Source organism: Hyla sarda, unplaced genomic scaffold, assembly GCF_029499605.1.
Source record: "Hyla sarda isolate aHylSar1 unplaced genomic scaffold, aHylSar1.hap1 scaffold_704, whole genome shotgun sequence".
NCBI classification, from domain to species: Eukaryota; Metazoa; Chordata; class Amphibia; order Anura; family Hylidae; genus Hyla; species Hyla sarda.
The window spans coordinates 74,400-90,592 of NW_026610723.1; the positions used below are offsets into that span (position 1 = coordinate 74,400).

Here is a 16,193-nt window from a genome sequence, read left to right on the forward strand (position 1 = left end):
GACGAAAAAAAAGAAGAAAAAGAAGAATAATACGCCCAGAAAAGAGGCGAAAAGGAGAAAAACGTAAAAAAACGTGAAAAAAAAGTAAGAGGAAGAGAAGGGAAAAAAAGGTGGAAATGGGTTTAAAAGTGATTTCGGCGGAGAAATATATATATACATATATATATATATATATATATATATATATATATATATATATATATACGCGCACACACACACATAGATATAAACGTATTCTCCGTTGAGATATTGCAGCCGCTGCTGTGTCCAGGCCCAGGAGCCTTAGCACTGTGCTGTGATGTCACTCAATACCACTGACATCACTAGGTGTAAACAACATCTCTCCTTTGCTGTGTATGTGACTATGGAGCTGTTTGGTGATGTCGTCTATTACGGCCTTCATAGAAGCAACAGGAGATTGTTGCATCCATCTAGAACCCTCAGAACTACAGTGCTATGATGTCACTCACTTCCACAGGCCTTGCAGAGTGTAAACAACAACAACCCAGCTTTGTTGTGTATGTAACCATAGGGATTTGTGATGTCACCTAGAACCTTCACAGCAGCGACAGCTTTATGAGGAGCATCAGCACTGCTCTGCCTGAGCAGAACCATCACCGCCATAGGTTGTCAAATAACCCGGATTTAACCCACACAGGTAAGTCCAATGGGGTGCAGGCATGTCCTCTATGCTTACAGCTTCCCGTGGGTGTTGGTTTGATACCGTTTGGGGACAGCCAAGGAGGCATCTGCAGGCAACAAAGGTAGGTGTGTGCTTGTGTGTGTGTTTCCTATGCAGATCCTAAGCCCAGTGTCACATGCAAGTAGGAGGAGTAAGAAGGGTTCCTGGCAAATCCGGGTTATGGATTGCATTTAAAAAGGCCCCGTGGGAGTGCAATGGGCCCCTGTCTTGCTGCTTAGCAATAATGGTATGGGTTTAGGTTCTGCTGTGTGTACTGGTGGTTGACTGCCCCCCAGCCCAGAGTGTGCATGGAAAATTGTCTGGCAGCCTCCCTGACAGCAAGCAGTGATAGTGCCCATGAAGGGGACCTTGTTGGGCCCGCCCCTTTCACGGTTATCGCTTCTCGGCCTTTTGGCTAAGATCAAGTGTAGTATCTGTTCTTATCAGTTTAATATCTGATACGTCCCCTATCTGGGGACCATATATTAAATGGATTTTTGAGAACGGGGGCCGATTTCGAAGCTTGCTTCCGTCGCCCTATGCATTGACCCGATATGGCAGTATCTTCGGGTACAGTGCACCACCCCCTTACAGGGTTAAAAAGAAAGATTCCTACTTTCATTGCTACCTGCTTGCTGGCTAGCCAGCTAGCCAGCCCTGTGGGCCTTGCTGCTGCTGCAGCCAAAAAACAAAAGGTGGTGCTGCTGCTGCTTCTGCTGCTTCTGCTTCTGCTTGTGTCTGGCCCCTGTTGGAGCGTCCAGGCACAGGACTTCTGCTGCTGCTGACTAAATGGCCTCCTTAATTGGATCATTTGAGTAGCCAGCACACCTGTGCAGGTAGGGCATGACATGATAGGCAGCTGCCTTGATAGCGGGTGGGTGCTGAATGTTCCTAATTGACAAAATAAGATTAATGCTTATGAAGAAATATAAAATCTCATCCCTTCCCCAATATCGCGCCACACCCCTACCCCTTAATTCCCTGGTTGAACTTGATGGACATATGTCTTTTTTCGACCGTACTAACTATGTAACTATGTAACATAACATGGGGGGGGGGTCTCCTGGCTGTTCACACAGGTGTGTCATTGCTGTACATTGACCATGCATTGCTTCTGTGGTATTGCAAAGGCAAAGACAAATGCTTCCAGCCATCCATTGCACTAATGGATTGGTCATCAGCTGGCTGTCTATGTCCCGCATCAATATAGACCAAAGTACAGAGGGTTAGGCTATGCTATTGTGCACCTACCTGATGCATCAGAAGGTGCGAGGCCCTTGCTAAATTCTGTGCACAGACTTTGAGATCTATGCTTTAGACTGTATCTAAACCTGCTCCAACATGGACTGACATTCTGGCCTACTTTCAGCCGATGCGACTTGTCTGTCGCTGAACAGTCGCTTTTTATGTATTCAGCACCTATGTATAATGTTGTAAAAATGCTCTAGAAGCTAAAGTCGCAGAAATGTCACACATATTTGGCCTGCAACTTTCTGTGCGACAAATTCAGACAGGAAAAATCAGTATAAATCCTTAGAAAATTATCCCCCAGTGTCTCCATCTGCTGGCGGTATTGAATAAGCATTGCTGCACTGATGGGGTATGCATTAGACGAAAAAAAAGAAGAAAAAGAAGAATAATACGCCCAGAAAAGAGGCGAAAAGGAGAAAAACGTAAAAAAACGTGAAAAAAAAGTAAGAGGAAGAGAAGGGAAAAAAAGGTGGAAATGGGTTTAAAAGTGATTTCGGCGGAGAAATATATATATATATATATATATATATATATACGCGCACACACACACATAGATATAAACGTATTCTCCGTTGAGATATTGCAGCCGCTGCTGTGTCCAGGCCCAGGAGCCTTAGCACTGTGCTGTGATGTCACTCAATACCACTGACATCACTAGGTGTAAACAACATCTCTCCTTTGCTGTGTATGTGACTATGGAGCTGTTTGGTGATGTCGTCTATTACGGCCTTCATAGAAGCAACAGGAGATTGTTGCATCCATCTAGAACCCTCAGAACTACAGTGCTATGATGTCACTCACTTCCACAGGCCTTGCAGAGTGTAAACAACAACCCAGCTTTGTTGTGTATGTAACCATAGGGATTTGTGATGTCACCTAGAACCTTCACAGCAGCGACAGCTTTATGAGGAGCATCAGCACTGCTCTGCCTGAGCAGAACCATCACCGCCATAGGTTGTCAAATAACCCGGATTTAACCCACACAGGTAAGTCCAATGGGGTGCAGGCATGTCCTCTATGCTTACAGCTTCCCCTGGGTGTTGGTTTGATACCGTTTGGGGACAGCCAAGGAGGCATCTGCAGGCAACAAAGGTAGGTGTGTGCTTGTGTGTGTGTTTCCTATGCAGATCCTAAGCCCAGTGTCACATGCAAGTAGGAGGAGTAAGAAGGGTTCCTGGCAAATCCGGGTTATGGATTGCATTTAAAAAGGCCCCGTGGGAGTGCAATGGGCCCCTGTCTTGCTGCTTAGCAATAATGGTATGGGTTTAGGTTCTGCTGTGTGTACTGGTGGTTGACTGCCCCCCAGCCCAGAGTGTGCATGGAAAATTGTCTGGCAGCCTCCCTGACAGCAAGCAGTGATAGTGCCCATGAAGGGGACCTTGTTGGGCCCGCCCCTTTCACGGTTATCGCTTCTCGGCCTTTTGGCTAAGATCAAGTGTAGTATCTGTTCTTATCAGTTTAATATCTGATACGTCCCCTATCTGGGGACCATATATTAAATGGATTTTTGAGAACGGGGGCCGATTTCGAAGCTTGCTTCCGTCGCCCTATGCATTGACCCGATATGGCAGTATCTTCGGGTACAGTGCACCACCCCCTTACAGGGTTAAAAAGAAAGATTCCTACTTTCATTGCTACCTGCTTGCTGGCTAGCCAGCTAGCCAGCCCTGTGGGCCTTGCTGCTGCTGCTGCAGCCAAAAAACAAAAGGTGGTGCTGCTGCTGCTGCTTCTGCTGCTTCTGCTTCTGCTTCTGCTTGTGTCTGGCCCCTGTTGGAGCGTCCAGGCACAGGACTTCTGCTGCTGCTGACTAAATGGCCTCCTTAATTGGATCATTTGAGTAGCCAGCACACCTGTGCAGGTAGGGCATGACATGATAGGCAGCTGCCTTGATAGCGGGTGGGTGCTGAATGTTCCTAATTGACAAAATAAGATTAATGCTTATGAAGAAATATAAAATCTCATCCCTTCCCCAATATCGCGCCACACCCCTACCCCTTAATTCCCTGGTTGAACTTGATGGACATATGTCTTTTTTCGACCGTACTAACTATGTAACTATGTAACATAACATGGGGGGGGGGGGGGTCTCCTGGCTGTTCACACAGGTGTGTCATTGCTGTACATTGACCATGCATTGCTTCTGTGGTATTGCAAAGGCAAAGACAAATGCTTCCAGCCATCCATTGCACTAATGGATTGGTCATCAGCTGGCTGTCTATGTCCCGCATCAATATAGACCAAAGTACAGAGGGTTAGGCTATGCTATTGTGCACCTACCTGATGCATCAGAAGGTGCGAGGCCCTTGCTAAATTCTGTGCACAGACTTTGAGATCTATGCTTTAGACTGTATCTAAACCTGCTCCAACATGGACTGACATTCTGGCCTACTTTCAGCCGATGCGACTTGTCTGTCGCTGAACAGTCGCTTTTTATGTATTCAGCACCTATGTATAATGTTGTAAAAATGCTCTAGAAGCTAAAGTCGCAGAAATGTCACACATATTTGGCCTGCAACTTTCTGTGCGACAAATTCAGACAGGAAAAATCAGTATAAATCCTTAGAAAATTATCCCCCAGTGTCTCCATCTGCTGGCGGTATTGAATAAGCATTGCTGCACTGATGGGGTATGCATTAGACGAAAAAAAAGAAGAAAAAGAAGAATAATACGCCCAGAAAAGAGGCGAAAAGGAGAAAAACGTAAAAAAACGTGAAAAAAAAGTAAGAGGAAGAGAAGGGAAAAAAAGGTGGAAATGGGTTTAAAAGTGATTTCGGCGGAGAAATATATATATATATATATATATATATATATATATATATATATATACGCGCACACACACACATAGATATAAACGTATTCTCCGTTGAGATATTGCAGCCGCTGCTGTGTCCAGGCCCAGGAGCCTTAGCACTGTGCTGTGATGTCACTCAATACCACTGACATCACTAGGTGTAAACAACATCTCTCCTTTGCTGTGTATGTGACTATGGAGCTGTTTGGTGATGTCGTCTATTACGGACTTCATAGAAGCAACAGGAGATTGTTGCATCCATCTAGAACCCTCAGAACTACAGTGCTATGATGTCACTCACTTCCACAGGCCTTGCAGAGTGTAAACAACAACAACCCAGCTTTGTTGTGTATGTAACCATAGGGATTTGTGATGTCACCTAGAACCTTCACAGCAGCGACAGCTTTATGAGGAGCATCAGCACTGCTCTGCCTGAGCAGAACCATCACCGCCATAGGTTGTCAAATAACCCGGATTTAACCCACACAGGTAAGTCCAATGGGGTGCAGGCATGTCCTCTATGCTTACAGCTTCCCGTGGGTGTTGGTTTGATACCGTTTGGGGACAGCCAAGGAGGCATCTGCAGGCAACAAAGGTAGGTGTGTGCTTGTGTGTGTGTTTCCTATGCAGATCCTAAGCCCAGTGTCACATGCAAGTAGGAGGAGTAAGAAGGGTTCCTGGCAAATCCGGGTTATGGATTGCATTTAAAAAGGCCCCGTGGGAGTGCAATGGGCCCCTGTCTTGCTGCTTAGCAATAATGGTATGGGTTTAGGTTCTGCTGTGTGTACTGGTGGTTGACTGCCCCCCAGCCCAGAGTGTGCATGGAAAATTGTCTGGCAGCCTCCCTGACAGCAAGCAGTGATAGTGCCCATGAAGGGGACCTTGTTGGGCCCGCCCCTTTCACGGTTATCGCTTCTCGGCCTTTTGGCTAAGATCAATTGTAGTATCTGTTCTTATCAGTTTAATATCTGATACGTCCCCTATCTGGGGACCATATATTAAATGGATTTTTGAGAACGGGGGCCGATTTCGAAGCTTGCTTCCGTCGCCCTATGCATTGACCCGATATGGCAGTATCTTCGGGTACAGTGCACCACCCCCTTACAGGGTTAAAAAGAAAGATTCCTACTTTCATTGCTACCTGCTTGCTGGCTAGCCAGCTAGCCAGCCCTGTGGGCCTTGCTGCTGCTGCAGCCAAAAAACAAAAGGTGGTGCTGCTGCTGCTTCTGCTGCTTCTGCTTCTGCTTGTGTCTGGCCCCTGTTGGAGCGTCCAGGCACAGGACTTCTGCTGCTGCTGACTAAATGGCCTCCTTAATTGGATCATTTGAGTAGCCAGCACACCTGTGCAGGTAGGGCATGACATGATAGGCAGCTGCCTTGATAGCGGGTGGGTGCTGAATGTTCCTAATTGACAAAATAAGATTAATGCTTATGAAGAAATATAAAATCTCATCCCTTCCCCAATATCGCGCCACACCCCTACCCCTTAATTCCCTGGTTGAACTTGATGGACATATGTCTTTTTTCGACCGTACTAACTATGTAACTATGTAACATAACATGGGGGGGGGGGGTCTCCTGGCTGTTCACACAGGTGTGTCATTGCTGTACATTGACCATGCATTGCTTCTGTGGTATTGCAAAGGCAAAGACAAATGCTTCCAGCCATCCATTGCACTAATGGATTGGTCATCAGCTGGCTGTCTATGTCCCGCATCAATATAGACCAAAGTACAGAGGGTTAGGCTATGCTATTGTGCACCTACCTGATGCATCAGAAGGTGCGAGGCCCTTGCTAAATTCTGTGCACAGACTTTGAGATCTATGCTTTAGACTGTATCTAAACCTGCTCCAACATGGACTGACATTCTGGCCTACTTTCAGCCGATGCGACTTGTCTGTCGCTGAACAGTCGCTTTTTATGTATTCAGCACCTATGTATAATGTTGTAAAAATGCTCTAGAAGCTAAAGTCGCAGAAATGTCACACATATTTGGCCTGCAACTTTCTGTGCGACAAATTCAGACAGGAAAAATCAGTATAAATCCTTAGAAAATTATCCCCCAGTGTCTCCATCTGCTGGCGGTATTGAATAAGCATTGCTGCACTGATGGGGTATGCATTAGACGAAAAAAAAGAAGAAAAAGAAGAATAATACGCCCAGAAAAGAGGCGAAAAGGAGAAAAACGTAAAAAAACGTGAAAAAAAAGTAAGAGGAAGAGAAGGGAAAAAAAGGTGGAAATGGGTTTAAAAGTGATTTCGGCGGAGAAATATATATATATATATATATATATATATATATATATATATATATATATACGCGCACACACACACATAGATATAAACGTATTCTCCGTTGAGATATTGCAGCCGCTGCTGTGTCCAGGCCCAGGAGCCTTAGCACTGTGCTGTGATGTCACTCAATACCACTGACATCACTAGGTGTAAACAACATCTCTCCTTTGCTGTGTATGTGACTATGGAGCTGTTTGGTGATGTCGTCTATTACGGCCTTCATAGAAGCAACAGGAGATTGTTGCATCCATCTAGAACCCTCAGAACTACAGTGCTATGATGTCACTCACTTCCACAGGCCTTGCAGAGTGTAAACAACAACAACCCAGCTTTGTTGTGTATGTAACCATAGGGATTTGTGATGTCACCTAGAACCTTCACAGCAGCGACAGCTTTATGAGGAGCATCAGCACTGCTCTGCCTGAGCAGAACCATCACCGCCATAGGTTGTCAAATAACCCGGATTTAACCCACACAGGTAAGTCCAATGGGGTGCAGGCATGTCCTCTATGCTTACAGCTTCCCGTGGGTGTTGGTTTGATACCGTTTGGGGACAGCCAAGGAGGCATCTGCAGGCAACAAAGGTAGGTGTGTGCTTGTGTGTGTGTTTCCTATGCAGATCCTAAGCCCAGTGTCACATGCAAGTAGGAGGAGTAAGAAGGGTTCCTGGCAAATCCGGGTTATGGATTGCATTTAAAAAGGCCCCGTGGGAGTGCAATGGGCCCCTGTCTTGCTGCTTAGCAATAATGGTATGGGTTTAGGTTCTGCTGTGTGTACTGGTGGTTGACTGCCCCCCAGCCCAGAGTGTGCATGGAAAATTGTCTGGCAGCCTCCCTGACAGCAAGCAGTGATAGTGCCCATGAAGGGGACCTTGTTGGGCCCGCCCCTTTCACGGTTATCGCTTCTCGGCCTTTTGGCTAAGATCAAGTGTAGTATCTGTTCTTATCAGTTTAATATCTGATACGTCCCCTATCTGGGGACCATATATTAAATGGATTTTTGAGAACGGGGGCCGATTTCGAAGCTTGCTTCCGTCGCCCTATGCATTGACCCGATATGGCAGTATCTTCGGGTACAGTGCACCACCCCCTTACAGGGTTAAAAAGAAAGATTACTACTTTCATTGCTACCTGCTTGCTGGCTAGCCAGCTAGCCAGCCCTGTGGGCCTTGCTGCTGCTGCAGCCAAAAAACAAAAGGTGGTGCTGCTGCTGCTTCTGCTGCTTCTGCTTCTGCTTCTGCTTGTGTCTGGCCCCTGTTGGAGCGTCCAGGCACAGGACTTCTGCTGCTGCTGACTAAATGGCCTCCTTAATTGGATCATTTGAGTAGCCAGCACACCTGTGCAGGTAGGGCATGACATGATAGGCAGCTGCCTTGATAGCGGGTGGGTGCTGAATGTTCCTAATTGACAAAATAAGATTAATGCTTATGAAGAAATATAAAATCTCATCCCTTCCCCAATATCGCGCCACACCCCTACCCCTTAATTCCCTGGTTGAACTTGATGGACATATGTCTTTTTTCGACCGTACTAACTATGTAACTATGTAACATAACATGGGGGGGGGGGGGGGGTCTCCTGGCTGTTCACACAGGTGTGTCATTGCTGTACATTGACCATGCATTGCTTCTGTGGTATTGCAAAGGCAAAGACAAATGCTTCCAGCCATCCATTGCACTAATGGATTGGTCATCAGCTGGCTGTCTATGTCCCGCATCAATATAGACCAAAGTACAGAGGGTTAGGCTATGCTATTGTGCACCTACCTGATGCATCAGAAGGTGCGAGGCCCTTGCTAAATTCTGTGCACAGACTTTGAGATCTATGCTTTAGACTGTATCTAAACCTGCTCCAACATGGACTGACATTCTGGCCTACTTTCAGCCGATGTGACTTGTCTGTCGCTGAACAGTCGCTTTTTATGTATTCAGCACCTATGTATAATGTTGTAAAAATGCTCTAGAAGCTAAAGTCGCAGAAATGTCACACATATTTGGCCTGCAACTTTCTGTGCGACAAATTCAGACAGGAAAAATCAGTATAAATCCTTAGAAAATTATCCCCCAGTGTCTCCATCTGCTGGCGGTATTGAATAAGCATTGCTGCACTGATGGGGTATGCATTAGACGAAAAAAAAGAAGAAAAAGAAGAATAATACGCCCAGAAAAGAGGCGAAAAGGAGAAAAACGTAAAAAAACGTGAAAAAAAAGTAAGAGGAAGAGAAGGGAAAAAAAGGTGGAAATGGGTTTAAAAGTGATTTTGGCGGAGAAATATATATATATATATATATATATATATATATACGCGCACACACACACATAGATATAAACGTATTCTCCGTTGAGATATTGCAGCCGCTGCTGTGTCCAGGCCCAGGAGCCTTAGCACTGTGCTGTGATGTCACTCAATACCACTGACATCACTAGGTGTAAACAACATCTCTCCTTTGCTGTGTATGTGACTATGGAGCTGTTTGGTGATGTCGTCTATTACGGCCTTCATAGAAGCAACAGGAGATTGTTGCATCCATCTAGAACCCTCAGAACTACAGTGCTATGATGTCACTCACTTCCACAGGCCTTGCAGAGTGTAAACAACAACAACCCAGCTTTGTTGTGTATGTAACCATAGGGATTTGTGATGTCACCTAGAACCTTCACAGCAGCGACAGCTTTATGAGGAGCATCAGCACTGCTCTGCCTGAGCAGAACCATCACCGCCATAGGTTGTCAAATAACCCGGATTTAACCCACACAGGTAAGTCCAATGGGGTGCAGGCATGTCCTCTATGCTTACAGCTTCCCGTGGGTGTTGGTTTGATACCGTTTGGGGACAGCCAAGGAGGCATCTGCAGGCAACAAAGGTAGGTGTGTGCTTGTGTGTGTGTTTCCTATGCAGATCCTAAGCCCAGTGTCACATGCAAGTAGGAGGAGTAAGAAGGGTTCCTGGCAAATCCGGGTTATGGATTGCATTTAAAAAGGCCCCGTGGGAGTGCAATGGGCCCCTGTCTTGCTGCTTAGCAATAATGGTATGGGTTTAGGTTCTGCTGTGTGTACTGGTGGTTGACTGCCCCCCAGCCCAGAGTGTGCATGGAAAATTGTCTGGCAGCCTCCCTGACAGCAAGCAGTGATAGTGCCCATGAAGGGGACCTTGTTGGGCCCGCCCCTTTCACGGTTATCGCTTCTCGGCCTTTTGGCTAAGATCAAGTGTAGTATCTGTTCTTATCAGTTTAATATCTGATACGTCCCCTATCTGGGGACCATATATTAAATGGATTTTTGAGAACGGGGGCCGATTTCGAAGCTTGCTTCCGTCGCCCTATGCATTGACCCGATATGGCAGTATCTTCGGGTACAGTGCACCACCCCCTTACAGGGTTAAAAAGAAAGATTCCTACTTTCATTGCTACCTGCTTGCTGGCTAGCCAGCTAGCCAGCCCTGTGGGCCTTGCTGCTGCTGCAGCCAAAAAACAAAAGGTGGTGCTGCTGCTGCTTCTGCTGCTTCTGCTTCTGCTTGTGTCTGGCCCCTGTTGGAGCGTCCAGGCACAGGACTTCTGCTGCTGCTGACTAAATGGCCTCCTTAATTGGATCATTTGAGTAGCCAGCACACCTGTGCAGGTAGGGCATGACATGATAGGCAGCTGCCTTGATAGCGGGTGGGTGCTGAATGTTCCTAATTGACAAAATAAGATTAATGCTTATGAAGAAATATAAAATCTCATCCCTTCCCCAATATCGCGCCACACCCCTACCCCTTAATTCCCTGGTTGAACTTGATGGACATATGTCTTTTTTCGACCGTACTAACTATGTAACTATGTAACATAACATGGGGGGGGGTCTCCTGGCTGTTCACACAGGTGTGTCATTGCTGTACATTGACCATGCATTGCTTCTGTGGTATTGCAAAGGCAAAGACAAATGCTTCCAGCCATCCATTGCACTAATGGATTGGTCATCAGCTGGCTGTCTATGTCCCGCATCAATATAGACCAAAGTACAGAGGGTTAGGCTATGCTATTGTGCACCTACCTGATGCATCAGAAGGTGCGAGGCCCTTGCTAAATTCTGTGCACAGACTTTGAGATCTATGCTTTAGACTGTATCTAAACCTGCTCCAACATGGACTGACATTCTGGCCTACTTTCAGCCGATGCGACTTGTCTGTCGCTGAACAGTCGCTTTTTATGTATTCAGCACCTATGTATAATGTTGTAAAAATGCTCTAGAAGCTAAAGTCGCAGAAATGTCACACATATTTGGCCTGCAACTTTCTGTGCGACAAATTCAGACAGGAAAAATCAGTATAAATCCTTAGAAAATTATCCCCCAGTATCTCCATCTGCTGGCGGTATTGAATAAGCATTGCTGCACTGATGGGGTATGCATTAGACGAAAAAAAAGAAGAAAAAGAAGAATAATACGCCCAGAAAAGAGGCGAAAAGGAGAAAAACGTAAAAAAACGTGAAAAAAAAGTAAGAGGAAGAGAAGGGAAAAAAAGGTGGAAATGGGTTTAAAAGTGATTTCGGCGGAGAAATATATATATATATATATATATATATATATATATATATATACGCGCACACACACACATAGATATAAACGTATTCTCCGTTGAGATATTGCAGCCGCTGCTGTGTCCAGGCCCAGGAGCCTTAGCACTGTGCTGTGATGTCACTCAATACCACTGACATCACTAGGTGTAAACAACATCTCTCCTTTGCTGTGTATGTGACTATGGAGCTGTTTGGTGATGTCGTCTATTACGGCCTTCATAGAAGCAACAGGAGATTGTTGCATCCATCTAGAACCCTCAGAACTACAGTGCTATGATGTCACTCACTTCCACAGGCCTTGCAGAGTGTAAACAACAACAACCCAGCTTTGTTGTGTATGTAACCATAGGGATTTGTGATGTCACCTAGAACCTTCACAGCAGCGACAGCTTTATGAGGAGCATCAGCACTGCTCTGCCTGAGCAGAACCATCACCGCCATAGGTTGTCAAATAACCCGGATTTAACCCACACAGGTAAGTCCAATGGGGTGCAGGCATGTCCTCTATGCTTACAGCTTCCCGTGGGTGTTGGTTTGATACCGTTTGGGGACAGCCAAGGAGGCATCTGCAGGCAACAAAGGTAGGTGTGTGCTTGTGTGTGTGTTTCCTATGCAGATCCTAAGCCCAGTGTCACATGCAAGTAGGAGGAGTAAGAAGGGTTCCTGGCAAATCCGGGTTATGGATTGCATTTAAAAAGGCCCCGTGGGAGTGCAATGGGCCCCTGTCTTGCTGCTTAGCAATAATGGTATGGGTTTAGGTTCTGCTGTGTGTACTGGTGGTTGACTGCCCCCCAGCCCAGAGTGTGCATGGAAAATTGTCTGGCAGCCTCCCTGACAGCAAGCAGTGATAGTGCCCATGAAGGGGACCTTGTTGGGCCCGCCCCTTTCACGGTTATCGCTTCTCGGCCTTTTGGCTAAGATCAAGTGTAGTATCTGTTCTTATCAGTTTAATATCTGATACGTCCCCTATCTGGGGACCATATATTAAATGGATTTTTGAGAACGGGGGCCGATTTCGAAGCTTGCTTCCGTCGCCCTATGCATTGACCCGATATGGCAGTATCTTCGGGTACAGTGCACCACCCCCTTACAGGGTTAAAAAGAAAGATTCCTACTTTCATTGCTACCTGCTTGCTGGCTAGCCAGCTAGCCAGCCCTGTGGGCCTTGCTGCAGCCAAAAAACAAAAGGTGGTGCTGCTGCTGCTTCTGCTGCTTCTGCTTGTGTCTGGCCCCTGTTGGAGCGTCCAGGCACAGGACTTCTGCTGCTGCTGACTAAATGGCCTCCTTAATTGGATCATTTGAGTAGCCAGCACACCTGTGCAGGTAGGGCATGACATGATAGGCAGCTGCCTTGATAGCGGGTGGGTGCTGAATGTTCCTAATTGACAAAATAAGATTAATGCTTATGAAGAAATATAAAATCTCATCCCTTCCCCAATATCGCGCCACACCCCTACCCCTTAATTCCCTGGTTGAACTTGATGGACATATGTCTTTTTTCGACCGTACTAACTATGTAACTATGTAACATAACATGGGGGGGGGGGGGTCTCCTGGCTGTTCACACAGGTGTGTCATTGCTGTACATTGACCATGCATTGCTTCTGTGGTATTGCAAAGGCAAAGACAAATGCTTCCAGCCATCCATTGCACTAATGGATTGGTCATCAGCTGGCTGTCTATGTCCCGCATCAATATAGACCAAAGTACAGAGGGTTAGGCTATGCTATTGTGCACCTACCTGATGCATCAGAAGGTGCGAGGCCCTTGCTAAATTCTGTGCACAGACTTTGAGATCTATGCTTTAGACTGTATCTAAACCTGCTCCAACATGGACTGACATTCTGGCCTACTTTCAGCCGATGCGACTTGTCTGTCGCTGAACAGTCGCTTTTTATGTATTCAGCACCTATGTATAATGTTGTAAAAATGCTCTAGAAGCTAAAGTCGCAGAAATGTCACACATATTTGGCCTGCAACTTTCTGTGCGACAAATTCAGACAGGAAAAATCAGTATAAATCCTTAGAAAATTATCCCCCAGTGTCTCCATCTGCTGGCGGTATTGAATAAGCATTGCTGCACTGATGGGGTATGCATTAGACGAAAAAAAAGAAGAAAAAGAAGAATAATACGCCCAGAAAAGAGGCGAAAAGGAGAAAAACTTAAAAAAACGTGAAAAAAAAGTAAGAGGAAGAGAAGGGAAAAAAAGGTGGAAATGGGTTTAAAAGTGATTTCGGCGGAGAAATATATATATATATATATATATATATATATATATATACGCGCACACACACACATATATATAAACGTATTCTCCGTTGAGATATTGCAGCCGCTGCTGTGTCCAGGCCCAGGAGCCTTAGCACTGTGCTGTGATGTCACTCAATACCACTGACATCACTAGGTGTAAACAACATCTCTCCTTTGCTGTGTATGTGACTATGGAGCTGTTTGGTGATGTCGTCTATTACGGCCTTCATAGAAGCAACAGGAGATTGTTGCATCCATCTAGAACCCTCAGAACTACAGTGCTATGATGTCACTCACTTCCACAGGCCTTGCAGAGTGTAAACAACAACAACCCAGCTTTGTTGTGTATGTAACCATAGGGATTTGTGATGTCACCTAGAACCTTCACAGCAGCGACAGCTTTATGAGGAGCATCAGCACTGCTCTGCCTGAGCAGAACCATCACCGCCATAGGTTGTCAAATAACCCGGATTTAACCCACACAGGTAAGTCCAATGGGGTGCAGGCATGTCCTCTATGCTTACAGCTTCCCGTGGGTGTTGGTTTGATACCGTTTGGGGACAGCCAAGGAGGCATCTGCAGGCAACAAAGGTAGGTGTGTGCTTGTGTGTGTGTTTCCTATGCAGATCCTAAGCCCAGTGTCACATGCAAGTAGGAGGAGTAAGAAGGGTTCCTGGCAAATCCGGGTTATGGATTGCATTTAAAAAGGCCCCGTGGGAGTGCAATGGGCCCCTGTCTTGCTGCTTAGCAATAATGGTATGGGTTTAGGTTCTGCTGTGTGTACTGGTGGTTGACTGCCCCCCAGCCCAGAGTGTGCATGGAAAATTGTCTGGCAGCCTCCCTGACAGCAAGCAGTGATAGTGCCCATGAAGGGGACCTTGTTGGGCCCGCCCCCTTTCACGGTTATCGCTTCTCGGCCTTTTGGCTAAGATCAAGTGTAGTATCTGTTCTTATCAGTTTAATATCTGATACGTCCCCTATCTGGGGACCATATATTAAATGGATTTTTGAGAACGGGGGCCGATTTCGAAGCTTGCTTCCGTCGCCCTATGCATTGACCCGATATGGCAGTATCTTCGGGTACAGTGCACCACCCCCTTACAGGGTTAAAAAGAAAGATTCCTACTTTCATTGCTACCTGCTTGCTGGCTAGCCAGCTAGCCAGCCCTGTGGGCCTTGCTGCTGCTGCTGCAGCCAAAAAACAAAAGGTGGTGCTGCTGCTGCTTCTGCTGCTTCTGCTTCTGCTTGTGTCTGGCCCCTGTTGGAGCGTCCAGGCACAGGACTTCTGCTGCTGCTGACTAAATGGCCTCCTTAATTGGATCATTTGAGTAGCCAGCACACCTGTGCAGGTAGGGCATGACATGATAGGCAGCTGCCTTGATAGCGGGTGGGTGCTGAATGTTCCTAATTGACAAAATAAGATTAATGCTTATGAAGAAATATAAAATCTCATCCCTTCCCCAATATCGCGCCACACCCCTACCCCTTAATTCCCTGGTTGAACTTGATGGACATATGTCTTTTTTCGACCGTACTAACTATGTAACTATGTAACATAACATGGGGGGGGGGGGGGGGGGGTCTCCTGGCTGTTCACACAGGTGTGTCATTGCTGTACATTGACCATGCATTGCTTCTGTGGTATTGCAAAGGCAAAGACAAATGCTTCCAGCCATCCATTGCACTAATGGATTGGTCATCAGCTGGCTGTCTATGTCCCGCATCAATATAGACCAAAGTACAGAGGGTTAGGCTATGCTATTGTGCACCTACCTGATGCATCAGAAGGTGCGAGGCCCTTGCTAAATTCTGTGCACAGACTTTGAGATCTATGCTTTAGACTGTATCTAAACCTGCTCCAACATGGACTGACATTCTGGCCTACTTTCAGCCGATGCGACTTGTCTGTCGCTGAACAGTCGCTTTTTATGTATTCAGCACCTATGTATAATGTTGTAAAAATGCTCTAGAAGCTAAAGTCGCAGAAATGTCACACATATTTGGCCTGCAACTTTCTGTGCGACAAATTCAGACAGGAAAAATCAGTATAAATCCTTAGAAAATTATCCCCCAGTGTCTCCATCTGCTGGCGGTATTGAATAAGCATTGCTGCACTGATGGGGTATGCATTAGACGAAAAAAAAGAAGAAAAAGAAGAATAATACGCCCAGAAAAGAGGCGAAAAGGAGAAAAACTTAAAAAAACGTGAAAAAAAAGTAAGAGGAAGAGAAGGGAAAAAAAGGTGGAAATGGGTTTAAAAGTGATTTCGGCGGAGAAATATATATATATATATATATATATATATATACGCGCACACACACACATATATATAAACGTATTCTCCGTTGAGATATTGCAGCCGCTGCTGT

General features: G+C 46.0%; 7 non-coding genes across 7 annotated transcripts; all 7 read left to right on the plus strand.

The window, feature by feature from the left end:
* The first annotated feature begins 1,077 nt into the window (after positions 1–1,077).
* On the plus strand, positions 1,078–1,268 carry LOC130344085 (U2 spliceosomal RNA). The gene has a single exon (XR_008883184.1). It is a non-coding gene; the product is annotated as a U2 spliceosomal RNA (small nuclear RNA).
* A 2,070-nt stretch (positions 1,269–3,338) lies between these two features.
* Positions 3,339–3,529, plus strand: LOC130344086 (U2 spliceosomal RNA). Its single transcript, XR_008883185.1, has one exon. It is a non-coding gene; the product is annotated as a U2 spliceosomal RNA (small nuclear RNA).
* A 2,103-nt stretch (positions 3,530–5,632) lies between these two features.
* Positions 5,633–5,823, plus strand: LOC130344048 (U2 spliceosomal RNA). The gene has a single exon (XR_008883155.1). It is a non-coding gene; the product is annotated as a U2 spliceosomal RNA (small nuclear RNA).
* Positions 5,824–7,916: 2,093 nt separating this feature from the next.
* Positions 7,917–8,107, plus strand: LOC130344087 (U2 spliceosomal RNA). Its single transcript, XR_008883186.1, has one exon. It is a non-coding gene; the product is annotated as a U2 spliceosomal RNA (small nuclear RNA).
* Positions 8,108–10,194: 2,087 nt separating this feature from the next.
* Positions 10,195–10,385, plus strand: LOC130344088 (U2 spliceosomal RNA). The gene has a single exon (XR_008883187.1). It is a non-coding gene; the product is annotated as a U2 spliceosomal RNA (small nuclear RNA).
* Positions 10,386–12,467: 2,082 nt separating this feature from the next.
* LOC130344089 (U2 spliceosomal RNA) lies at positions 12,468–12,658 on the plus strand. Its single transcript, XR_008883188.1, has one exon. It is a non-coding gene; the product is annotated as a U2 spliceosomal RNA (small nuclear RNA).
* Positions 12,659–14,729: 2,071 nt separating this feature from the next.
* Positions 14,730–14,920, plus strand: LOC130344090 (U2 spliceosomal RNA). Its single transcript, XR_008883189.1, has one exon. It is a non-coding gene; the product is annotated as a U2 spliceosomal RNA (small nuclear RNA).
* The last annotated feature ends 1,273 nt before the right edge of the window (positions 14,921–16,193 follow it).